This window comes from Benincasa hispida, chromosome 6 (assembly GCF_027475165.1).
Source record: "Benincasa hispida cultivar pf3 chromosome 6, pf3_genome.v1.1, whole genome shotgun sequence".
Lineage (NCBI taxonomy): Eukaryota > Viridiplantae > Streptophyta > Magnoliopsida > Cucurbitales > Cucurbitaceae > Benincasa > Benincasa hispida.
The window spans coordinates 39647728-39675084 of NC_143483.1; the positions used below are offsets into that span (position 1 = coordinate 39647728).

The window sequence follows — 27357 nt, forward strand, 5'->3', positions numbered from 1 at the left end:
TCAATAGAATCGAGAAATTGGTAAAGAATGAACTTTTAAGCGAGTTAGAAGATGATTTATTACCTCCATGTGAATCCTGTCTTAAAGGAAAAATGACTAAAAGACCTTTTAGTGGAAAATGTTATAGAGCCAAAAAGCCCTTAGAGCTCATACATACAGATTTTGTAGTCCAATGAATGTAAAAACTCTAGAAGGGTACAAATACTTCATCTCTTTCATAGATAAATACGAGGTATGGTAACTTATACATAATCGAACATAAGTTTGAAGTCTTTGATAAGTTTAATGAGTATAAGGCTGAAGTTGAAAATCTGTTGGGTAAAACGATTAAAATACTTCGATCTTAGCGGAGTGTGTTGGGTTTTATATCCTAAAACTCGTAGTTTATAAACAATAGAACTTATTCTGAAAATTCAACAAAGGTGTTATTGAATAGATGTATTGCTTATAAGAAATCCAATAAACCTGAAAGTCCCTTGACTATTGGATGAGTACTTGAACTTCATGTGGAGACATAAAGGTGGATTAGGTTCAAGTAAATAGTCAAAATGATCTATAGTATATGAATAAGGTTGGATACCTTATTCTAGTAACACTATAGGATACAACATGCTTTGTAGTTATTACAAAGAATTGTAAAGTGCTACAAACAAAGGGATCCTAATTCTTTCATGTTGGGACATGAGAAGTGGGGGTGTCCTTGTGCAAAAAGGTTTGTACAAGATCGGACCACGAAATTAGTCACTCTTACTCTATAACGTTGTTTACTATTTAAGACTGACTATTTCAAAGCGATGACCTAGGTAACTTGACCTTAATCCTGAGCTAACTATGAACTCTTGTTTATTTAGAATTATCCTTAGATTTGCATAGGTGAGAGTTGGCTCAATAGTGCCGGCTCAATAAACCTCCCATTTCAGGGGTAAAATTGGGTAGATAGCTGGGGACATAGGGTGCAAGATGGAATTCGCTTCTACCCGCTTTTAGGGATAGTAGAGAGGTTGTTCCCTTAAGTGTTGATTATTGGTCTTGAACAACGGGCCCTGTCCTCTCCTTGGCCCGAGAGGGACTTGGTTTTGTTTATTGGATCACAAAACAATTGTTCATTAGGGGATTAGTGGGGACTTAAGAAACAAGAGGTAATTTTGGGGGTAAAACGAAGATTTGACCCAGTTGTTATTACAAACAATCTGTGAAGGGTTGACTTACTAATCATGGTTATATCGAGTGGACATAATATATCTACAGTGAGGGGAGTTTAACTATGGCTTTAGTGGAGTGACCCATTAGATAACGAATGGGGGTTAGATCGGTCTAATGAGTTTTGCCGATTAATCTTGGATCGTTGGAGCCCATGATCTATAGGTCCACGAGGTCCCCCTACTATCTCGGAAATGATTATTTCTAGAGTAGCATGATAAGTTAATTTTAGATGTTCAAATTAGAATCAAATGGAATTTGAGAATATATATATATATATATATATATATAATTTAAATATATGAAGATGAATTTGTGTAAAATTAATTTAATATTAGATATTAAATTGATTAGAATTATTTAAATTGTTTAAATAATTTTTTATTAATTTTATTAGCAAATTAATTTATGAAATTAACTTGTAAAATTAATAAATTTTGATTTTAGAAATAAAATATGATTTAAAAATCAATTTTGGATTTTGGAAATAGAAAATTACACAAAATTGAAAAATGAGATTTTTCATCTTCATCTTCAAAGTTGCTCACAAAGAACCCACTACTTCAACCTTTAATTACTCCAAGCATGGGTTGCATCCCATGCAACAAATCTCTTTGCATGATAGTCTGCAATATCTTGAAGAGTTTAGAGTTTTTTGAAGTTATGGAAACCAAAAGAATTTTAGTTGAAAATTCTTGAAGAAGAAGGTGTTCTTCATTTGGGTTGTTACAGTGAGTTTTCTCCAAATTCCCTTTGATTTCTGCTTATTTCGAGTCCTACAACTCAATTTAGAGCACTAAGTTAATAGTAGGGAAGATCTTGTGGTGATTTGCACAAAGTTTTGGAGGAATTTGCAGCTGGAAATCAAGATTTCAACGGTTCTTCAAAGGTATGTTCTTGAAACCCATTAAATTCTGTTTAAGCATGTTTTTGTTTCTGTCAAAATTAATCAATTAGAGTGCTTAACGGTCCTCATCACTTCTACTGCGTGCTGCTATCAATCCAACAGAGTAGAGAGTACATAGATTTAGCATTCCAAGACTATATAATAGAACATGGAATCCAATCCCAACTTTCAACAACTAGTACACCTCAGCAAAAAAATGTATTAGAAAAGAGAAATAGAACCTTATTAGACATGGCTCATTCTATAATGAGTTATGCTCAATTTCCTAGATCGTTTTGGGGGTATACAATAGAGATTGTAATTCACATCTTGAATAATGTTCCCTCGAAGAGTGTTTCTGAAACACCTTTCGAGTTATGGAGCGGGTATAAATCTAGTTTACGTTTACTTCAGAATTTGGGGTTGTTCTGGACATTTGCTAGTGACAAATCCTAAGAAATTGGAACCTCGTTCAAGTTTATGCCAATTTGTTGGTTACTGATCGTTTGTAGAAATACAAGCTATTGTAGCCTTTTACTTAGAATTATGAGGGCTGATGAGCAGAATATGCATTGATAATACTAAGAATTCAAGTGGAAAAGTGAGCTTGCATCGACCAGCACTGAAAATCCTCGCTAACCTTATGTCATGCATTATTCTGCGTCAAAATGTCTATTTTTGTAGCTATTACAGGAATCGATCGCTTGCGTTGATCCCAAACCATTGCAAAGTTGATCACATGCGTTAATCTTCATGAGGACTAGTTTGTCACATGAAATACTGCAACTACAGAGTGATAACCGTGATAGAAGGTTGATCGCAAGGTAGTTGGAATTTGTTAATACTTCAGAAGAAACGATCATGAACGCATACCTTGAGAGTATCAATAAGATAAGGTGATGCTAACATTTCACCTACTGCATCAGAAATGGCAGTGATTCAGAGCGGGATTACCAATGTTGTCGGCATTTCTTACGTCGAGTATGTAGATCTCCATCTTATTCTCGTTTTAGGTTACTTGATTATTTAATGATCTACTAACTTTGTCATTTATAATAGGCAACATATGGATATTTTGTCTAAGCTCAATTCTTGTAAAAGTAAAAGTAGAAAGTGGCTTCAAGAAGAGCAAAATCGTACATTCAGTCGGTGGTTTTCTACACGAGTAATCTCTAGAGGCCTACTATTTGATGTATAATTAAATGTTAACTACTAAACTATTATAAAATATATCGTAGGTTGCACTAGCTTTCGAAGTTCCCAAAAATTCCATATCGCCTTCTTTAAGATGGATAGCTAATGAACCTTGTCCAACTGTGGCAAAATATTATGGTTACGTGGTCAATGGTTACTACTATCACACAAAGAATCCGATGATATTAGGAGGGTTCAAAATAGTGGAGTTAGTATAATGACTACCACAATGCAAGTCTCTATTGCTAAGGACAAAAGTCCTATCATGTCAGATATGATCTTTTATGGTGTAAAACAAGAAATATGAGAGCTTGACTATCATGAATTATCATTTATTTTATTCAAATGTAAATGGGTTGAGAATAGAAAAGGAGTCAAAACAAACGAGTTTGGGTTTACTGTTGTGGACCTCAATCGTATTGGATATAAATTAGACCCATTTATTTTAGCCTCTCAAGTAAGACAATTCTTCTATGTAAAAGACCTTGCAAATTTGGATTGGTCAATTGTTTTAACATCTCCACAATGAACAATTGAAGTGAAGATGAATAGGAGATATTCTACAAGAGTGTGGTTATGGAGGTATGCAAAGAATGCCTAATGTTGACACATATATTGAGATTAATGATACAACGTCCATATACATTAGGAATGATTGTGAGGATAGATGAGTTGATAAATAATGTATTAAACATGGTATGTCATTTACTATGGTTATATGTATTAAATATTAAGATTATATGTTTTTTGTGTGAGTATTTTTTTTTTTTTTTTTTTTTTACAGATTCACATGGAAAATTCAACAAGTAGTAGCAAAGATGATAGAAATATGATCCCACAAAAAAATAGTAGAATAAGTATTCCACGTGGCCCAACTACTATGTCTGAGTTGGCACAAATAAGAACATCTGGGGGAAACAATTGACCATTGATTATAATGAACATGGACAACCAATTGGATTTGGCGCAAGAACATGCAAAGTTATATCGGAGTTTGTGTTCGACAACAAATACCTATAACGTATAATTGTTGGAAAAAAGTTCCAAACCATCTAAAAGATAAACTTTTTTATTGTATAGCGATATGTTTTCTAAAACTTTAATTTATGTGCATAGTAGTTTATTAGTTTATTGTTTACTACTTTTTTCATTGTGCAGATGTTGTTCGATGTGGACTCTTTGTCCAAACATGGTATACTCATATCTGCATCTAGGAAGTTTCGGACTTTCAAGACCACATTGACTCAAAAGCTTATACTTCCATTTAAAGATGAACCCTCGGTCTTGCAATTTTCTCCTCAACAATATTCTCATATAGATCAAGATCAGTGGACATCGTTTGTTAATGATCGATTGAGTGAAGAATTGGATGTAAGTTATTCTAAATAAATGCCAATATTATCATTTTTTTGATAGGTAACTTCAACTAGATTTGTTGTACAGGAAATTAGTCGTCTTCAAAAAGAAAAAAGGTCAAAATGTGTATATAATCATCACATTTCTTGTAAGGTTTATGCGAAACTTGCCCAAGAATTAGTAAGTTTTTTTACTTAAATTAAATATTTTATTCTAATATGTTTATGCTAATTAAATATGTATGTTCGTGAAGAATATATCGAGTGATCCTTCTTATCGGGCGACTTCATAGAAAGAAACACGAAAAGAAAAAAATAATGAATATTTTGATGAAGCCACTCGAGAATGTGCAAGTCAAATTATAAGTTTATATTGTGCAAAGTTTAAGATGACATATATATAATGTCTAAAACTTGTGATGACATAGATATTGTGTGAAAATTGTAATATGTTTTATAGGATAAATTGGCCAAAGTCTATGAAGGTGAAGATGCTTTAATCAAAGCATTGGGTACAGATGAACATTGGGATTTGTTAGAGGAGTGGGTGATTTTTTTTCCCATTCCCAATATTTGTAATTAGTAAAACCAAAGTCCACAATGAGCTAAGAAATTGAAGGAGGCTCTAATAAAAAAAATGTTCGACATGTTAAAGTGTCAAGAGAAAAAACTTATAGCAGACAATCTCATCAGTCCAATTCATCTGTTGGAAGTGTCGCACTTAGTGCATCTAAAGAAGAAGATACTGAGAAGATGCCTAAAGAAGATTTGGAGATAATTTATTTGTTGTGACTTTTAAATTTTAATCATATTGTGTTTAACCATGCATGACATTAGTTCTTTTAAGTTTGTTAAGGAGACACCATGCCACTTTGCTATAGAAACTCTAGATAATATTATTGCAATAGTCACAACATTTGACGATGATGTGTCATGCTGAACTATTAAAGTACTAATTGACATTGTCATGGGAGAAGATTTACCAATACCAATTTATGTGAGGGGAAAAATAGAGTCCTTAAATAAAGCAATGGGAAACTTCATAACATGGCCTCGTGAACTTGTAATTATGGTTGACGAGAAAAAAGTATGCCTCTTTTTCAGTATATGAGTTTGGTTATTTATTATTTTTCGTACTTTGAATTTTTGTAACTTTGGTTATGGTAGGACCATTCAACAATTAAGAACTTCGACCACTCCTCCGAATATACGGATACCAGTTGTACCATCAAACTCTTGAACGGACATTCCATGCATAATATGAACGATGTAGACATGATCTGTATCAATTTGAATGAGCATATATTTGGAAGAGACAAATTTGTTTATTTAGTCTGTGATGATCTGATCCAATATTGCAATATGGTTGAAATTGGTTACATGTGTATTTTGACATACATTGCGTAAGTATTATTCATCTAGATTCACTCATGTATATTTTGTTTCATGTTTAAATAATAACTTTTACTTTGTTTAGGTATCTTTGGGATGAATGTGGCCATGATATTACAAAGAATTTTTTATAATTGATCGCGCCACATGTGAAGTCTCAAGATATTTGATCCAGAAATTTAGCTAACTAACTAGAATTAGCTAATTTGGACCAATTAGTTCCTTTTCCATAGTAAGTAAATACAATTTCTTTAGTTAGTTTTAATTTTCATTATACGCGTGCTAATATTTCAAAATTGTTGCTTATTATAGTTATCATTAGATATTGATTGTAATCAATCTACAAGAAAATTGTATTTATGTTTTGGACTCTATTCGAAGTAAGATTCAAGAGGATTTTCATGGAGTTATAAATATGTAAGTGTAATTGAACTTTCTTAGCTCTTAATTGAAGTATTTATGTTTAACTAATGTTTTCAAATTATTTAGTGATTGAAAACATGGCAAGCCAAGCACGATCTCCAACACCATCGGTCTTCTCCAAAATGGAAACCTATAAAGGTAAATTTGCATTCATTTTTTAACAATTTATCTTCATTCAAACATAAGAATAATTGTTTTCAACTTATTTATGAAGGAAATTGGACACTAGGATTTCCATGAGCAGTGGAATGATCTTTCCAAATTTCAATCGTATATGAACATTTCAATTACAATCACAAACGGAAACATACGGTTATGCATAAAACAGAAACTACAGCATGCTTTACTATAGATCAAGGAAAAGGATTAACAAACCTTTGTAGACTCATCTTCAAGTTCATTGATCACGAACGCTTGATCACAGCAACACAACAACACACGATCGTTCGTCCAACACGATCGCTACACTACACAATCACCGTGCACTCGAACTAAGCGATTGCCAAGGTCACGAACACCTTGAACGGCCTCCACAAAACCTCGACAGTGTCGAGTTAAGTATGACACCACCAAGAAGGTTACCTTGGTATTCTTGGTGTGAGAATCCAGATGGTGGGCTCTGTGTGGACTTGGTTTGAGGCAGAAAACAGAAGGAAGCAATATCGTGTAAACGATTGAGCAAATGGGAGATGAAACAACCTATCGTATAGGTCGATGTCCAATCGTTTAGTAAAAGTTATGTGATCGTCTAACAAAAGCTATGCGATCGTTTAGCTCATAATCTAGCTAAGTGTCTATCGTGTAAGAACACTCCACGATCGTTTAGCTAACTCAAAGCTGTCGCTTAGTAAATTTGATTTACTTGACAACTTCTTCGTGAGAAATTTTCAAGAATGGAAAAATAAAATCAACAATTTTGTAAATCCTTTTTTTTTCTTACTAAAATTAGGAAAACATTTTTCCTTTTATCTCACGGTTTTCATGCAACCACTAATAACCTTCCACTCAATTGGTTATGAGAGAAAAAGAGATAATTATACAATAATTAATATTATTATAAATATAAATGATAACTAACTTACCATAATATATTTATAACCTATAGTTTCAATATTTCATCTCATGAAACGTATAAACCATAGCTCTTTTTCTATTCCATGGCACTTAATGTAAATCTCGTTTACAGTAGTCCTCCACTTGATGTATCTCATATACTATACCGATCATATCATATATAATTGAATTACCTCTTGTCAATTTGAACATTCCAAATCAACACCAAGAACTGATTTTCAACTTGAATCCATTGAGCTACCAAGGGGACCTTATGGACCTGTAGCGTAAAGCTCCAATAGTACGTGAATAACTGATTAAACTCTTTAGTCATGGGTTCCACTATCCGTTAACTGCCAGGCACTTCACGAAAGATCGACACCACAACTCTTCTTACCACAGATATATTATATGTTCATTTTAACCAATCAACAGTATGACAACCCTTCACAGATCACTTGTAAGTACAGGTCGGCCAATAACTGTTGTGTCCTTGTAGTTACATCTAACTCCTTAAGTACTAATGAATCCTCTAATGAACATAATTCATAGTCCTACTATGATTGAGTCCTCTCTTCCAAAGAGAAGCTGTGGCCACTATGTTCAAGCCCCGGAATCAACCCTTAAGGGATCAATCTATCTACTTACCCCTACTTCGGGGAAGAAGTGAATTCCATCTTATGTAATTGAGTTCCTAGTTCCCAAATAAGACAAGTCCCCAAAAAGGTAGGCATGTTGAATTTGCAATATGGCCACTCTCACCCATACTAATCAAAGGATCGCCATCAAATTCAAGAGTTCTCAAAACACTCAGGATTGAGTTCGTGTCACCTATGCTCGTTTAGGTGAGATATAAGTCTCCAGTATCAATAGTGTTATATACAGAGTCTAGTTAGCTCGTGGTCTGGTCTTATACAAACTCTTTGTATAGGACACACCCGTTCGCATGTCTTCACGTAAATGGTCAGGATCTACCATCTGTAGTAGTTTACAACACTTGCAAACCCCTACAAAGCGAGTCGTATCCGTAGTGTCACCAGGATTAGGTATTGTTCGTTGTTATCGTGATTCGAGCTAGGAGTGTATTGTATAAAATAAATTAGAAAAATAAATTCTAAGTATGAATGATCTGTTAATGCTTTGATGCGTTGATGTATTTGCAACACGTTGATACGTTAGAGATGTGCAACAAAACACACGACACTTCTTCTATTGACGTTCAAGTTTTCCAAAATCAGACCCAAGTATAATTCCAATTTAGGGTCCTGGTAAGTCTAGGGTCGAACTCAGGAATTTAGATTGAGCTAACGCAGACCTTGCGTTGTTGCTGTTGTAGGGATTTCCTAAATGTATGAAGAACTGTGTTATTTACACTAAAGTGTTATGTGTGTGCAAGAAGATACAAATGTGTTGAGTAGAGAATAATGAATCGTGTGGAAATGGATTTTAATGCAAGTGGTATGCGTCGATCTAAGATGAATGTAAACGAAATAGAATGCGATGTGAATGAGATGGATTGCTTATCTTTGTTTATGCATTAGACTCTTACTCGACACTTCTCAATGCGAATAACATACAAAACCTATCTCTAGGATGCATGCGTCAAACACAGAATGCAATAAACACCAGTAAGTCTATCTCTAGATGTACTAGGCGTTCTACTTGATGCTGGCTTATTTATTCTCTCGAATAGTCTAAGCTAAAGATACTTTTACCAATTGATCAAGTTGGCTTAGGAGTTTGAAATGAAACTTTGCATGAAGTATGATGCATCCAACATAAACAATGGCAAAGTGTGATGGATCAAATATATGAATTTATAGATATTCTTTATAAAAGCAATACTTAATCAGATGAAAGAATGAAAGCGATAAATGAGATGAAATGAACTAAGTCAAGCCACATAGTACAATCTCTTGTATCTCTTTGGCTCAATTCTAGTTGTGTACAATCACTTGTATAAGAGTTGAACGAAGTGTCTCTCTTAAGCTCGGCTTCTTCCGCTCCTTGATCAGCGATGATGGTGATTCTCTTCCCTTCTGCTCTTCTTGGCACCACAGCACAACTTTAAAGATCTAACACTACGACTAAGCTAATACTGAGAGTGAGAACTTGAAATTTTCTCTGAACTTCGAACTCTGGAGGGATTTCATCTATTTATAGGTGTTGGTCATCTTCAGCTTGGTGATGGGCAGCATTAAAGTCCATGCCCTGGTCAGCCGCCTGACACTCAGAAGCTTTTCAGACGCCGCCTACTGCAGATGCCCATGATTGCAAGTGGTGATTTGATACAAACAGCCTGAATCGATGAATCTTCCTTGCATTGAATCCCTCCGACGCATGACCCATGCGTTAGAACTTTGCCTGCGACACTTCTTAATCATGCGTTAGCTTCTTGTTGAAATTCTACAATATATGCGTTAGTGTCGCAGTATTTAGTAGTAAACATTCTTTTGCATGAGTTTGTTGATGTTTGAGTAATTCCATGCGTTTCTTCTAAAAATGAGGAGATTTTATCATTAAAAACCTTAATTGTTCTAACTTAAGAGCCACATTAACTTGTATTTCTACAAGTTATCACCACCCCCAAATTTGAACAATGTTTGTCCTCAAGCATTCCATAAATAATTCTTTGTTATCTTCCTTGTCTTTAGTGTGCAGAGTTCGCCTCTCATCATATTCAATTATAAGCTTGAGACAAGAGTTTGGAAAATGTAACGCAGATTGACTCTTTTTTAAAAGGAATAATGTTTAGTTTCAGGTGCAGCAAGCTTTTCATCAACAACTCCTTTCGTTTCTCAAAACATTCCCGTTTTTTCTAAACCAGCAATGTGTTAGATGCTCTTTTTAAAATAGATGCTGGATAAAAAGAAAAAACAATATGAATTTTCAATTATCCATGTGTTGTTCCAGGTATCCCACTTTCGTTTTGGCTTTCTCCCACGGGTGTCATGCGAGCATCCAACTATGGGTGAGAGCCCTTAACAACTAAACTCATATCTAATATTCATGCGTTTCAAGATACAACTTTCTTAAACTAGATAGAGGAGTTTTATGAGACGCATTGGTCTAGAAGACTTAACTTTGTTTTGGCTTGCCCCCACGGGTGTCATGCGAGCATCCAACTACGGCTAAATGCCTGTTCCAACCTTTTAACTCATGCCACTTTGAGGTTTTCCTTTAGAGTAATGACAGAGGAGTTGCGTTTAAAATTTTTCTATTTTGTCTCCTTTATATTTGAGGTACTCGATTAATGCGTCTTACTCAGATTTCCTTCATCCACAAATTTAGAGATGAGCTAAATCCTCAATACTAAGGGAAACAAAATTTCGAAAAGGCTTTGAGAGGTCCGAAAGGAGTTTTGAATTAAAGCTTGCATGCATTAGAAAGAAAACATGTAGTCTTTTTAGAGAAGTTCAAGCTTTGTTGAATTTCCTAATGCCTACCCTATACTTATAGATTTCATATTGTTGACCTCATTGAGGTAAGACAAAGCAAAAGATCTTCCTCAGTAACGCTAGCTAAAGATCTTCTCAACCCATTCATCGCATATTCATTGCATTTATCAACGCAACTGTCTTTTCTCAAATCCACCACCTTTATTTATTTTTTTTCATCAACACAAACAACAAACCCAACACTTATTTATTTACTTGGTTACAAACCCAACACTTATTTATTTACTTGGTTACAAACCCAACACTTATTTATTTACTTGGTTACCGCAAGGTTTTCATCAAAATTACAAATGCAATCTATTTTCATAAGTCCCTGTGTTCAACCCTGGACTTACTAGGAAAATCATAGGAATTTACACTTGAATTCCGCTGGGGAAACTTGAGTGCACAACGCAAATCCATCAACGCATATCATTCATATTTCCACTTCATAAACATGAGCATCAGTATCCTGTAAGGATTAGATCCTTATCTCCATACACGAGCATGTAGTATCTCGTTCTCCGAAGATACTTGAGGATCATCTTGACCGCCGTCAAGTGATCAAATCCTGGATTGGACTGATACCGACTGATAATCTCTACTGCATAGCAAATGTCGGGTCTCGTACACAACATTGCATACATTAAACTTCCTACAGCTAAAGCATAGGGAATTCGTTTCATCTTCTCAACCTCTTGAGGTGTCTTAGCACATTGATCCTTAGACAAAACGATTCCATGCTTGAAGGGTAATAAACCCCACTTGAAATCTTGCATTTTGTACCTAATCAACATTTGATCAATGTACGATGCCTGAGATAGAACTAACCGTTTATTCTTACGATCTAGAATGATCTGGATCCCTAGAACATACTGTATCTCACACAAATTTTTCATTTGGAACTGGACAGCTAGCCATTTCTTAATGTCAGTAAGATACCTTACATCATTCCCAATGAGTAGGATATCATCCACATACAGTACCAGGAAAGATACTGAGCTGTTGATGATCTTCTTGTAGACACAAGGCTCATCAACATTCTGATCAAAGCCAAACAACATGACTGCAGTGTTAAATCTGATGTTCCATGATCGAGACGCTTGTTTCAACCCATAAATGGACCTATTAAGCTTGCAAACTTTTTGCTCTTGATCTAGTACTATGAACCCCTCTAGTTGAGTCATATAGATGGTCTCCTTAAGATTACCATTAAGAAAGGTAGTCTTGACGTCCTTTTCCATATTTCAAAATCATAAAATTTGGCTATGGATAGAAGTATCCTAATAGACTTGAGCATGACAATAGGTGAGAAAGCTTCCTCATAGTCAACTCCCTCGACCTAGTTATAACCCTTTGCCACGAGTCGAGCCTTAAAGGTTGTACCTTTCCATCTACACCTCTCTTTCGCTTATAGATCCACTTACACTCAATATATCTTACCCCATCAGGTGAATCAACAAGCTCCCAGACATTATTGAAGTACATGGACTCCATTTCTTGGTTTATGGCTTTAACCCATTCATCTTTGTCAACATCCTCCATCGCTTTCTTAAAAGATAATGGATCCTCGACCCCATCATTGGAAATGACGTTCTGGGCTTCATTTAAACCCATGTAGCGATCCGGCAGGTTTATAACCCTCCCACTACGTCGAGTCAGTCTCAACTCTTGAGCTGGATGACTAGATGTATTGACCTCAACAACTCTTGTTGATCTGTCGGCCTGTTCAACAACTCTTGTTGAACCCTCAAAGTCTCAGTCTCACTAGAAATCTCATGCAAAACGAGCTTACTACGTGGTTTATGATCCCTTATGTGGTCTTGTTCCAAGAAGATACCATTTGTAGAAACAAATACTTTTTTATCACTCAGATCATAGAAGTATCCTCTCTCGTTTCCTTGGGGTAGCCTACACAGAGGCAAACCTTCGAATGCGGTTCCAACTTCATTGGGTTAGTGACTAGCACATGTGTCGGACAACCCCAAATCCTAAAGTGGCATAAAATAATTTACGGCCTCTCCACAACTTAAAAGGTGTTTGCATTTTGCATCATCGCATAGGACAAGAGTAGAGACTTAGGGATAAGGTCTATGGACATTTTGCATTCAATACATGTGTCCTAGATTTAGGAGCATCACATTCACATTGGAAAATGACTTGCTGTGCATGGTTGTAACATGATCGCATAGTCTGACGCATTCCCAAGTAACGCTAGCTAAAGATCTTCTCAACCCGTTCATCGCATATTCATTGCATCTATCAACGCAACTATCTTTTTTCAAATCCGCTACCTTTATTTATTTCTTTTCATCAACGCAAACAACAAACCCATCACTTATTTATTTACTTGGTTACTACAAGGTTTTCATCAAAATTATCAATGCAATCTATTTTCACAAGTCCCTGTGTTCGACCCTGGACTTACTAGGAAACTCAAAGGAATTTACACTTGAATTCGGCTGGGGAAACTTGAGTGCACAACGCAAATCCATCAACGCATATCATTCATATTTCCACTTCATAAATACGAGCATCAAGTTTTTGGCGCCGTTGCCGGGGACTTCGGCAAGATAGTTTGCTAACGGTAATTTTTTTTTTATTTCTTTGCAAAACTCTCAATCTCTAGGGAATTACGACCTAAAGATTGAGAGGTCTTTTAGACGAAGATTGAGAGACCGGCAACAGCAACCACAATCCGATAAAGAAAATATGGCGAAACAGCCTGAAAATGGAGCACCAAATGATAATAATGTCATGGCGAATCTGATTCTGTTGGCAAACGATCGCAATAGGCCCATCAAGGACTATGCATCGCCAAACCTCTATGATTTCTCTCCGGGAATCATGAGGCCTGCCCTCGACGGATACAGATTCAAAATGAAACCGATGAAGCTGCAAATGATCCAGATTGCAGGTTATTTCGGAGGAAGTCGTGGCGAGGACCCGCACGCTCACCTCCGAAGTTTTATTGAAATCTGCAATACTTTTGTGTTCCCGAACATCTCTGCTGAAGAAGTTCGACTAACGTTATTCCCATTTTCTCTCTGTGATCAGGCTAGAAAATGGGCTTATTCTCTCGAACCGGGAGAGATCACTTCTTGGGAGCAAGTAGTGGAGAAATTTATGAAGAAGTATTTTCCACTATCGAGAATGCAAGACGAAGGAAGCTTATTACAAATTTTGAACAAGATATGGATGAATCGTTCAGCGATGCTTGGGCGAGGTTTAAAAGGTTGGTCTGGGATTGTCCGCATAATGGGTTACTAGACTGCCTTCAAATGGAGATTTTTTTATCATGGTTTGAATCCTGCTTCGCAGACCGCTGCCATTGCAGCAGACGTTGGTGGTCTGCTCGACAAAACATATGATGAGGCAAAGAATATCCTGGATCGCATCTCCAAGAACCATGAAGATTGGAGAGAGAGTGACCATAGATTGAGACTTAAAGACTCTGATGCAAACAATAGTGCTATTACTTCATTACAAAACCAAATGATCACAATGATGAATTTGATCCAAGAAATGGCGATTAGCATCCCAACACCGCAAGGTGGGAAAATCAACACAATCAGTCAGAACACCACAAGGTGTGCGACTTGCGATGATGGGCATGCGATGGAATATTGCCCGTAAAATCCACAATCTATCTACTTTGTGAAAAATAATCCTATTTCAAATACCTACAACCCCGGGTGGAGAAACCACCCAAATTTTGCTTGGAAGAATCAACAACAAAATTTTCAACCTGTGGCGCAAAAAGAAGGCCACAAGGATCCTTTAACGCAACAACGGTCAACCGAGAAATCAAGCAAGTAGCTCACAACAACCAACACAATCCTCTTCTTTGGAGAGCCTATTGAAGCAATATATAGAGAAAAATGAGACGGTGTTCCATCCACAATCTTCAATTACAGATGGGCTAGATTACGAGTGAGCTGAAAAGTAGACCGCAAGGGGCGTTGCCAAGTTCAACCGAACTTCCACACAACTCGGAGGGATCAGGTAAGGAGTAATGTCAGGTTGTGACATTGTGCAGTGGGAAACTGTGGAGGGAGAAAAGAAGAAGCATAGTAGAACAACTTCCATTGAAGCTGAACCTGAGATTGCGGTAACGCAAGAAGAAGAAAGAGAAAATGAAGTAGAAGAACCTGAGGTTACGTCAACCTCAAAGCCTAATGAAATGGGAACCGTAAAAGTCCAGTTACCACCCTTCCCACAGAGACTAAGGAAGAAGAAAAACGATGAGGTACAGTACCAACACTTCTTATCTATGTTAAAGCAATTACATGTTAACATTCTTTTCAGTGAAGCGATTGAGGAAATGCCTGCCTACGTCCTGAAGGACATGGTAACTAAGAAGAGGGGCACTGGAAAATTTGCCACGGTGGCATTAACGCAAAGTTCCAAATCAATTATCCCACCGGGGATGAGCGATCCTGGGAGCTTCACTATTCTTTGCTCCATAGGAGGACTCTATATTGGGCAAGTCCTGTGTGACTTGGGGGCTAATAACTGGCAGAAATATCGGTAATTATAAGCCTTTTATTTAGAATTATGAGGGCTAATAGGTAGAAAACTAATTGATAATACTTAGAATTTGTGAAAAATTGAGTTTTGTGTCGATAAGCACCTAAAACCTCACTGACCCAATATTATGCGTTATTCCATGCCAAAGTGTCTATTTTTGTAGCTATCGCAGGAATCAAAAGCATGCATTTGTAATAAGCAATCACAGACAAACGCATGCGCTAAAGCTAAGCGACTGCAAAAGACAAACGCAAACGGAAACCCCATGCGTCCAACGCATGGAAATTGCAGTAATCGTATGCGTCCAACGCATGGAAAACGTGGTGAACAAATAGAGATTGCAGCCACGGAGTGACAGCCATAATAAAAGATCGCAAGATGGGTAGAACGCGTTGATAACTTTAGCTAAATTAAGCTCGGACGCATACCTTTGGAGTATCAAAAGGAAAAGGCGATGTGACAAGGCCCGTACCGCGACAAAAGCAGCAGTGAGCCATACCTTCATCATTACAGCTATCAGCGTCCAAATTCTATAAATAGCCCTTGAGACCTTCATTTTGAGACATCCGAGCTTCTACCTTAATCACAGATGAGAGCTTGAAAGAGATTTCTAGTGAGAATTCTTCATCTCCACAATCCAGACCGAGTGACGATCGGAGCATTCGCCGGAAATAGAGCTCGAGAGAGACATCTCCACCATTCAACCATGGCACCACCGGTAGCCTTGACACAGAGTCCTTCATCTCCCTTCTAATCTCTGTATTGTATTACATTTTAGCTTGAGATATTAAGATATTTTGTGATCAATGCAATTCTTAATTCCTTCATTACCGTCTTCTTCATCATCTTCATCTCTATCATAGTTTATCTTCAGCGTTTATTTATCAAAGTCAATCGCATACTTAATCGTGTAGCCTAGAAAAAGGATGCATGTAGCAACCCACCGAGAGGTGTGCATTGTGCGAGTATAGTGAGTTAATCCTCTTTTCTTGGTGAAAGGCTGTGGTAGCACTTGTCTATGGAATGCTGCATTGCTTGTCTATAAGTTAAGTAGCCGCGTCTAACTGCCTGAGAAGGTAAGGGATGGAATGCGCTAAGCAAGGTTCGTATTGTTTCTAGAGATAGGCACAATCTTATGCTCGATGCAACCATGCACTATAGAGATAGTCACGCAGCTGACCATCACCTCACAAATATTATTGAGTGACAAGTCCTCGTGTTTGACCTCAGATTACCCGAGAAACTTGCGTTTGTGTTATACTTGGTGCAAGCATAAGAAAAATTGTGATAGGAACGCGTGGTTATTGCATGCTAAGATTAATGCATCATCATTTCGACGCATGACCTCAGATGCATGGGTGCAAACGCATAAGCCATTTCTAACGCATGATTTAATGTACAACCCCATTCGTCCTTAAAAATAAAACAAAACAAAACGCATCCCTAAATTATCCCAACAGAGGCCAGCATAAATTTGATGCTGCTGTCGATTTTTAGACAATTAAATGAGGGGTAACTTGTGCTCACATCAGTAACTCTCCAATTGGCCGACAGATCTCTGGTCCATTCAGAAGGTAAGGTGAAGGATGTGCTAATAACAATTGACAAATTTATCCTGCCAGATAACTTCATCATTTTAGACTACAAGGCCAACAAAGATGTGCCCATCATTTTGGGGCGACCTTTTCTATCAACGGGCCGTGCTCAAATTGATGTGTATAAAGGAGAAATCATTTTGAGTATCAACGGACAGAAGCTCAAATTTAATATAATTTATGCCATGAAGTTTCCGGATGAAGAAGACCTGTAAGATTCTAATGATGACCTGAATTTTATTGAAGAAGAAAAGTCTGATGAAGAGTATGAAGAAGAGGATGTCAACACATCCGTTGCTGCCTGCAATGCGATCACAACAAAAACAAATAAGGAAGAAGAAATGACCGCAAAGCAAGAAAAAGAGCCAACAGAAACAGATCAAAGAAAAAAAACGCAACCTTTCTTACTGGAGCCACCAACATTCGAACTAAAGACCCTACCAACCCATTTGAAGTACGCATTCTTGGGGCAGAATGAGCAGCTGCCAGTGATCATTTCCTCTGCGCTCAACAAAGATCAGAAGAATGCGTTGATGAGCATTCGCAAGAAACATGTGCGAGCAATTGGCTAGACGCTTGCTGACATCAGAGGAATTAGCCCCACATACTGGATGCACCACATTCATGTTGAAGATGACCACAAAGCAACAATTGAACATCAATGCAAACTCAATGTAAGCATAGAATTTATCTTATGTCACACAACGCATGGATAATTATAACGCAATGATATGTGATACTACTTCTAGATATGCGTTATTAACGAATGTTCTTGTAGTATGTTGTGCATTGTTACAAGTTTCCTTGCGTTGAAACCAAGTATAATTTCACCGCAAGTTTCACGGTGTGATCCGAGGTCGAACACAGGATTTGTTTTACGTTATTGCATTATGTTTCTGATATATGCGACCAGGGGTTTTTCAAATTAATAAAGTTTGTTTGTACAAGTATTTAAACATGCGATAAAGTAAAGTAAAGCGGTAAAAATGCGATAACAAAATGAATTGCGATAAAGTAAATCTAGGCTAAGATGATACAAGATACAGGTTTCATGATACACGATACTGAGGTCAAGGCTGGCTGCGAAGATTACGCAAAGATCATGTAATACGGTGACAAGTATTGTATGCGAATCAGAAAAAGAAAAGATAACTAATATAAACAGCGCAAGTTCCTTAATTGCATTAAAGATATAAGTATTATTCCGTTTTTCCCTTGGCGTACACCTCTCGGAGATCGGTCGCGTTCCCACATCTCTGTGATGAAACAGGGACGAACACACTGAACGCAAGGCTTCCTCCATCTCTAGAAGTACTACTTGGTTTAGTTAACGCATTCTTCTAACATTCTCTCGACAGATCAAAATGACATCTTGACTTCTGCTCTCAGAGATGAAAATGCCGTCTAGCATGCCTTAGCTAAACACATTTATCTCTTTAACACAAATTAAGTTACTTGTTTAATCCATACTAATTACCAAGGTATTAGGAAAACTTCATGGAGAAAACGATTAATGGAGGAATGGAAATAGACAGAAAAGTGGAAATGAAAGTGATCGAGACATTCAATAAAACTATTTAACGTCTGATACATTATTTGTGAATAAAGAGATTAAGAGAATGAAATACAATTGACTAATAGAGTTAGAAAAAAATACAAATAAATGCCAATGTCTTGGCACCGATCTAGATGGAGATTCACTTATCGACGTGGATGGAACGTGCGGAAGGATGAGCTTCCCTCTCAGGCTTGCTCAACCGGTAGCAGGGATCTAAGCACAGTGCTTCATGGCGGGGATCTGGCAGAATCGCATTGAGACTCACCTCTCGGCCTTGTCTTTTCTCTTCCCGGATTTCTTCCAATCAGTACTCAGCTCAGCCTTTATCTCAATCTAGCATCAATTAGCCCTCGTATCAATTATCAACGTATCAACGTATCTATGGGGGTATTTACAAGTGAAAAGCTTTGACTCTTAGCTTGTGGACCCCACTTCTTGTTATGGAAATTTCAAAGATGGAGGAATAAATATTCCTTCTATTATACAATAAGACCGTAAAATCTGCACAACGGTTAGTTGTACACGTGTCACAATCCTCCGCGTTTGCGCTGCTCAGCTGCATCTTTCGATCAGTTGCTCACTTGCAGTGTTGTTTTTATTACCGCATGCAGTTGACATTCAGCTCGGGATCGACTGTCACATTGTGCCGTCATTGCGTTAATCGTCTCTTCAATGTTGATTAACGGGCGCAATGTGACAGAGATGCGTTGTTCAGTCTTTCGTTGAGCCTTGATCACAAGCGGTGACTTGGTTTCCTGCAAAACAGAATAAAAATATCCTCTTCTACCATCTTGATGATGTTAGTGGGTGTAATTGCAATAATTTGTATTTATTGTATTTCTGAACTAATTTTCATACAATCGACGCATATTCCTTCACTTTTGGCCGCAATATCTGAAAAAGGCAGCATAAATAACTTGTACTTCTACAAGTTATCACACCCCCGAATTTAGATATATGCTTGTCCTTAAGCATATCTTCTACTAAGGCAATAATGCTAAATTCCTCTCCTATATTTTTGGTTCGATTGGCTGCTCCGAATGTTACAGTTAGGCACATTTCTTAACCACGCAATTTCCTTTTATCCTTGCTAATTTTGAACAAAGCCCTACTTTATTCTTCTATATAACAAAATTCTGCTCAAAGATGCTTTTCTAGTTTTTAACATAGAATGTTTATCTCTTCTTTGTCAAAACAACATGATATGTCTATATGCGGTGGTCACACTTTGCGTCATTTATTAAAGACTGTTGGTCATGGTTACACCCTTGATTTTGGTTTGTTCCCACGGGTGTCATGCAAACATCCAACCACAGTTGTATGCCAATTTCAACTCTAACTCAGGATATTCAGAGGAATTGTCTCTTACACTCTTTCATATTTTTTTTCTTTTTTTCTTTTCATATTGCGTTGTTCTTGGAAACCCACCTTCGTTTTGGCTTGCTCCTACGGGTGTCATACGAACATCCAACTACGAGCAGATTCCTTTCACAACTAAACTCTTATCAGGTTGGGAACATTTTTTAGGTTTTCCCTTGCGCTGACATTGGAGTTTTGTATAATTTATTTTTTTTGAAATATGAACGCATTTTCTTGAAGATCGATATTCTTGATCTTATTGCTTAGACCTTCCCCACCCCCAAATTTAAAGATGAGCAAGGTCCTCATTGCGTTGTTTGGATGGACTAGACAAACACTTAGAATAAAAATTTCAAAAAGAAGGTTTGAGCAGAACTTTGAAAGATAAAAGGTAAAGTACTGCTAAACTAAGAATTAACTAAGTGTTAGTCAGAATTTACAAAGTATGGGAAATGTTTCTAAGTATAAACATATTATACATCATGGCAGCGCAATGAATAACGCAAAAGTAAAGGATTAAGAATATCGCAAATATTGTCAAAGGATGATAAAGAAAAAGGCACAGGAAAAAAGGAGTGAATATGTACTCATTTGTATTGAATATTAATAAAGTATACAAATAATTAAAAATTAACGCAATACAAAATTGTTGCCTGTACAAAGAATCAAAGAATTTAATTAAATAATGAATTGAATAAAAGTATTGCAGAATGGCCGCATAAAAAAATAGAATGTAAGGATTATTGCTGAGGAGCTGGAGGAAGGGTTTCGCGGTGATGCAAAAGAAGTCTCTTCAAAAAGCAAGTGTTGCCTGAGATGCGGGGCACCAATGGACCATGAAGGTATGTTGTGAGAAAATTAAAGTATTCATGGTTGCGCTCCGCAAGTTGTCTTTGGTGGCGGTTGATCGTATGAGTGTTGCGATGTATGTTGATCAGCACCTCCCTTGATATGGCAACACTGCGCTGAATATTATCAACTTGCTCCATGACTGCATCAAACCGCTGGTCGAAGTAGGCTTGTTGTTGATTGAAGAGTTGCTGCTGTTGGAAGAGAAGTTGTTGTTGTTGGGTTAGAAGTGACCGCATTTCTGCTAACTCAGCAGCCAGGGAGGTTATGGAGGGTTTTGCCTGCGATGTCTCGCCAGCATCGTTTTGGGTTGGGCAGAGGTGCCTTCACCCAAATCGTGTGGGTCATCAACTTGCGATGTGGAATGGAAGGTTGCGGTGATGAGGTTGAGGGTGAAGTTAGGGCTGCTGGGTGAACAGTTGGAGAATTGGGAATGAGAAGAAGATTGGTAAAGTGTTCATGGAGTGGAGAAGAAGGTTGTGCGGGTGGGCTTGGAGGGCTTGAGGGCAAATTACAAGGGCAAAAGGTCCAAAGGTTCTGGATCATGCATTGTTGACTCTTGGACCTTTTCTTTTCCCTTGCCTTCTCTGCGTGGTCTCTTAGGCTTGGTTCCCTGCGGCGCATTGAGGTCGATTGTGGGCCTCTTTAAGGGTAGCTCAGGGCAATGTGGGGAGTCTTTGAGGAGCAACCTCAAGATCTTTATGTTGATGAGTTCGTGGACTTTAGGCATAGGCTCTTCATCAACGCCTACGCCCATTGACAGGCACAGACTTGAAACAGTCCACGGAAAGAAGTACTTGTCCTCGAATATGCCCCACTAGTGCTCTGAGCTGTCTTGCGATCAGTCGCCCTACGTCAATGGTATGCCGCAATGCAATATGCGGCCATGACTCGATCCCTTGATACAGTCTTGTCATGTGTGGTTGGGATCAGCTGCTTCTTGACCAAGTAGACCCAAAGCCTTCCCTCCAGAAGCAAAGACTTGGATGCCAGGGTGCGGATGCCCTTGAGTGAAACCGACCACTTCGTGCTCGATTGCGTTAATACTCTCAGCGCGTCCTCCATCTGCTACTCAGTGGGATCATCAATAATTTTGTTCCCCGGTGCATCCGGGTTATCCTTCATTTGGTATATCTCATTGATGTCCCTTGCGCTGAAGGACACGTTTCTCCTTTGAAGGTCACCGCATCCCTGGTTCCGTGTAGACGCCCTCTGTAGAAGTCTCTCACTACTTGCGGCACAATAATGGCTGGGCATTGGCAAAATGTGTCCCAGCCATGTTCCACAATCACACTTGTGATGAGGTCAGGTAGTGGCGTTGGCGCAGGATAGAAGCCCATCTCTATCAGCATGTCATCATTCTCTTTTTTCTTCGATGGACGCTTCCTTGCCAATGCGGGCTTCGCTACTTTCTATGATTGCTTTGCCCTTTTCTTTTGCCAACGCAAGGTGGGCTGCTTGCCTTTGTCTCTTCTCCCACTTTCTGCGTTGTTTCTTCTTCTCGCGTTCTGCGAGTTCTTTACCCTTCTTCTTCTGTAAGCACCTTCTATTAGCTTCGCGCTTCTTCTCCTTCTCTTCTTCTTCTTCTTTTTCTCTTCTTCTTCTTCTTCTCTTTCTTCTCTCTCGAACTCTTCTACAAACTGCTCGGAGGCCAGCAACAGATGTTGTTTCTCCTCGCGCCTTCTTATCCTTTCGAGCCTTGCGAGCTCATTATTAATGTGCATTTCCTCATCTTGCAGTCTTCTTTTGTGATTTCCTTCTGCCATGATGAATTTTGCGCACTCCATTTTCTCCCGTTTCTCCTCCTCTTCTTTTCTCCCTCTTTTCTGTTCTTCAATGCAATGATGAATCTTTAAGGGTCAACAGTAGACCCTTGCGGCGCATTCTTCTTGCGACGCCGTATCAGGGGGGTATCTTCTCCTTCTTTGCCTTCATCTGTCCCAACGATTTGCGTTGTTACAGGTTGCGTTGGCTCCATTAATTACGTTGCTTCCCCTCTGTCCTCCCTTACAGAGGTTGATTCTCCATCCTTTTCCGGGCTCGCAGCCCTCTACTTCTTTTCTTCTTCTTTTCTTAGGCGCATTCTTCTTTCTTCCTCTCCCTCTTCTTTTCCTCTTCCTCTTCTCTTCCTCATCTTCGTCATCATCCTTCTTTCTTTATTCTTTTTCTCCTTGCGATGATGAGAAGACTCCGCCTCTCCAACCTTTCTCCCTTTTCTTTTCTTCTTCTTCTTTTTCTCTTCAACTACTTCTGGTTGCGTCTCCACTGCAACTTCATCCATCGCAACTTCAGCCACCACAATCTCTTCCACCGCAACTTTGGAGGTTCCGTCATAGGTTTTTACGTTGGCAGTTACCTCAGAAGTCTCTAAGGCCAGAGTGCCTCTTCCTATCTCTTCTTCGTTCACCACTGCCTCTGGCACCACCACCGCCACCTCCTCTGTAGACAGTGGTTGGTTTACAACCCCTACCTTGGGTAATCCCCCTCCTTGCTCCAGATTCCTCAGAATGTTACCAAACACCTATGTATCATCGCGTCTCTTCTTCTCACTCCCAGTTGAGATGGCAGGAGTTGGAACTAGTGTGCTCTCAGTGCTTTGGTCCCTTTTGAACTGAGGAGGTTTGACGCTAAGGGGTTTCTCCAGGTCCTACTGGCGATTCTTGGGACGGTGTGGGGTTGGGCAGCAAGTCTGCAATTGGCAGCGAGGAATGTTGCCTCTCGCATGGCGATTTGGTCAGAGGAAGGGGTTGAGGGTGAAGTAGAGTGTTAGGAAACTTGGTCAGCCATGGATGATAAGTTAGGAAGGACTGGAAAAATCGCTAGGGTTTTGGGAAGAAGAAAGCTTCGTATGCTGGGCACTAGGGTTTTCAGTTAGCAAAATGAGGTAAAAAGTTCACAGACGGGGAAGGGTTCCTAGTTATAGGTTGGGTCGTAATGGGCCCAACGCGGTTTTCATGGTGACAGGTCTCGAGACACTCAAAAGGCCCATCGCTCGAACTTCCCTCATTTATGAAATTTTAGAAAAACGTTTTTTCGTCTGCAGAGTCATCATTTCTTTGGGATACGAAACGATTGGACTCCTCAAATGACAAAAATAATTTTCTTTAATGTTTTATTCGAATGGACACAATGTAAAGATTAACGCAATGTGTTCACCAACGCAAATGCATCTTCGTAGAGGACGGGCAACAAGCATGCATCCCTGCAACACACCCCTTAACTAAACACATTTCTAGAGGATCGGGCGCACGGTATTGCTACCAGCGCAACACTACCTCAACATAGTGCATTTAAGCAAGGACGGGCAAAGGACATATACGCGCGCAACACACCCCTCGGTTTCAACGCATTTGAGTTGGATGAATGCAAAACATATCTTGCTTGGTTCAAGATGCGTCCATTATCGCCTTGCATACTAGATGTTGATTGTTTCATTTTATTTATTTTATTTTATTCTTCATCAACGCAAGTTGCTATGGCTTGTGGCAAAAAAATTTCTCTTTATTTCTCAATCAGTCACCAATTAAAGACTAACACATTAATTACAAAAAAAAAAAAAGTTAAAAGAATTAAAGACGGTACAGAAATAAATGCAAAGGAAATAAATGAAGAATAAATTCATAAAGTCAAGAAAAAAATTAAATGAAGAAGTAAAGACAAAATTCAAGAATTCAATAAGACAGAAATTTAAAGAAAGCATTAACATAGATGTGAGATATGGATTGGAAGATGCGTTTCTTTGAATGAGCGCATTCCACATTTCTGCAGGCGGTCCGGCTTGCCTGCCTAATGTCCTAGGGACATTGCTTATTTCCATTGGATCCCGGGGCTTCTGAGTTGCTGGGCAACGTTCCTGGTGCTCTACTTCTCAGCTCAGATGCCAGCTGGCCCACTTGGATCTCCAAGTTTCGAATTGAAGACGCATGCGCTTGCATTACTGCGTCATTTTTGTCCATATATTGTTTTAGTAGGGCCTCCAATGAACTTCCAGAGGTGTTTGAAGATGAGGGTTGCTGGTTATGCAATTGCCTTGGTTGCCCCTGGTTCGAGTTATGGTGTAAAGAAGGATTTCCTCGACTGCCACTATGATGGTTGATTGGCCCCCCTTAGTTAGGATTGCCTCCCCAACCGAAGTTAGGATGGATCCTCCAGCCAGGATTGTAGGTGTTGCTGAAGGGGTTGTTTTGGATGGCGCATACTTACTGGAGATTCGATGGGCACATTTCTGCTACATGAGCCCCTCCACAATTAACGCAACTTATTACGGCCACTTGAGTTGGTGCAGCGGGTTGCGCTGATTGTTGGGAGATGGCTCCTTGATTGATTGCCATCGATTGAAGGATCGAGGTCACCGCGGCCATCTGAGCAGCCAGTGTGGTCATTATTTCCGCAGGGACAACGACAGTTTCGTTCTTTCTTCGTTCGGTGCCTCGGCCTCCATGGCCATCATCAATCCAGTCATCCATGTTCCGCGATATGCGGTCAAGGATGACTTTAGCCTCAGTATACATTTTGTCCATAAAACCTCCTGCCGTAGAGGCATCAGCGACAGCCTACGTCGATCTATTTAGGCCATTATAAAAGGTCTCCATCAAAACGTAATTGGGTATCTCGATATGTGGGCAGTTTTTCACCAATCTTCTAAATCGCACCCAGGCGGTGCTCAGGCTCTCATTCTCCATTTTTTCAAAGTTCAGCACATTATTTCGTCGCCTTGCATTGACGGCTGATGGGAAGAACTTCTTCATGAATTGCTCCACCAGTTAATCCCATGATGTGATCTCGTTTGGCTCCAGTGAGTGAGCTCACCTCTTGGCTTTGTCCCTCAAGGTGTTAGGGAACAAATACAGTATAATACTTTTCGGGGTAACGCCAGGTAGTGAGAAGTTGCCGCACATTTCGACAAAGCTAGTCAGGTGAGTATACGGGTTTTCACCTTGCAGACCCCCAAATTTCCCTACATTTTGGATCATTTGTAGCATGACCGACTTTATTTCGAACCTTGCATTCTCCTTAACAATAGGCCTTGAAATCCCAGGCAAAAAATCATATAAGTTGGGTTCCGCATAATTCCTCATGGGGATGTTGCGATCGGCAGCCAGGAAAACAGGATCCTGCACTAGCCTAATTGATTTACTACGGGAACTGCATTGTCGTTATTATCAGCCATACTTGCTGCTTTCTTTTGCCTTATCCGATTCTGACGTGCCCGTTCGCGAAAGGTACGCTCGATCTCACAGTCGACTTCGAATTTTGGTTCAGCACCAGTACTCATAAACCGTCAAGCTGCTCTTCGTGTTGAACAGCCAGTACAACGAGATCTACCTGCAAAACACCACAAACAAACTCAAACAATAAAACCGTTATAAACCAATCCTCAGCAACGGCGCCATAAACTTGTAATGCATATTTTTGTACTATGATGCAAGTCCATGCCATAAACTTGATGACATAGATTTTATGCGATGATATGTGATACTACTTCTAGATATGTGTTATTAATGAATGTTCTTGTAGTATGCTGTGCATTGTCACAAGTTTCCTTGCGTTGAAACCAAGTAAAATTTCATCGCAATTTTCTCGGTGTGATCCGAAGTCACAGGGACTGTTTGAGGTTATTGTGTTATGTTTGTGATATATGCGACTAGGGTTTTTTCAAATTAATAAAGGTTGTTTGTACAAGTATTTAAACATGGGATAGAGTAAAGTAAAGCGGTAAAAATAAATTGCGATAAAGTAAATATAAGCTAAGATGATACAAGATACAGGTTTCATGATACAAGATACTGGGGTCAAGGCTGGCTGTGAAGATTATGTAAAGATCATGTAATGCGGTGACAAGTCTTATGTGCGAATCAGAAAGAGAAAAGATAATTAATACAAACAGTGCAAGTTCCTTAATTGCGTTAAAGATATAAGTATTGTTCCATTTTTCCTTTGGCGTACACCTCTCGATGATCGGCTGCGTTCCCACATCTCTGTGGTGAAACAGGGACGAACATAGTGAACGCAAGGTTGCTTCAATCTCTGGAAGTACTACTCGCTTTAGTTAACGCATTCTTCTAACCTTCTCTAGACAGATCAGAATGACATCTTCACTTTTGCTTTCACAGGTGAAGATGTCCTCTATCATGCCTTAACTAAACGCATTTATCTCTTTAACACAGATTAAGTTACTCGTTTAATCCATATTAATTACCAATCTATTAAGAAAACTTCATGGAGAAAATAATTAATGGAGGAACGGAAATAGATAAAAAAGTGGAAGTGAAAGTGATCAAGACATTCAATAAAACGATTTAACGTCTGGTACATGATTTGTGAATGAAGAGATTAAGAGAATGAAATACAATTGATGAATAGAGTTAGAAAAAAATAGAAATAAATGCCAATGTCTTGGCGCCGATCTGGATGGAGATTTGCTTGCCGGCGTGGATGGATCGTGCGGAAGGATGAGTTTCCCTCTCAGGCTTGCTTAACTGGTAGTAGGGATCTAAGCACAGAGCTTCACGGTGGGGATTTGGCA

At 38.7% G+C, this 27357-nt stretch overlaps 1 non-coding gene across 1 annotated transcript; it reads right to left on the reverse strand.

The window, feature by feature from the left end:
- Window positions 1-14098: 14098 nt before the first annotated feature.
- LOC150035649 (small nucleolar RNA R71) lies at window positions 14099-14205 on the reverse strand. Its single transcript, XR_016530393.1, has one exon. It is a non-coding gene; the product is annotated as a small nucleolar RNA R71 (small nucleolar RNA).
- Between the last annotated feature and the right edge of the window lie 13152 nt (window positions 14206-27357).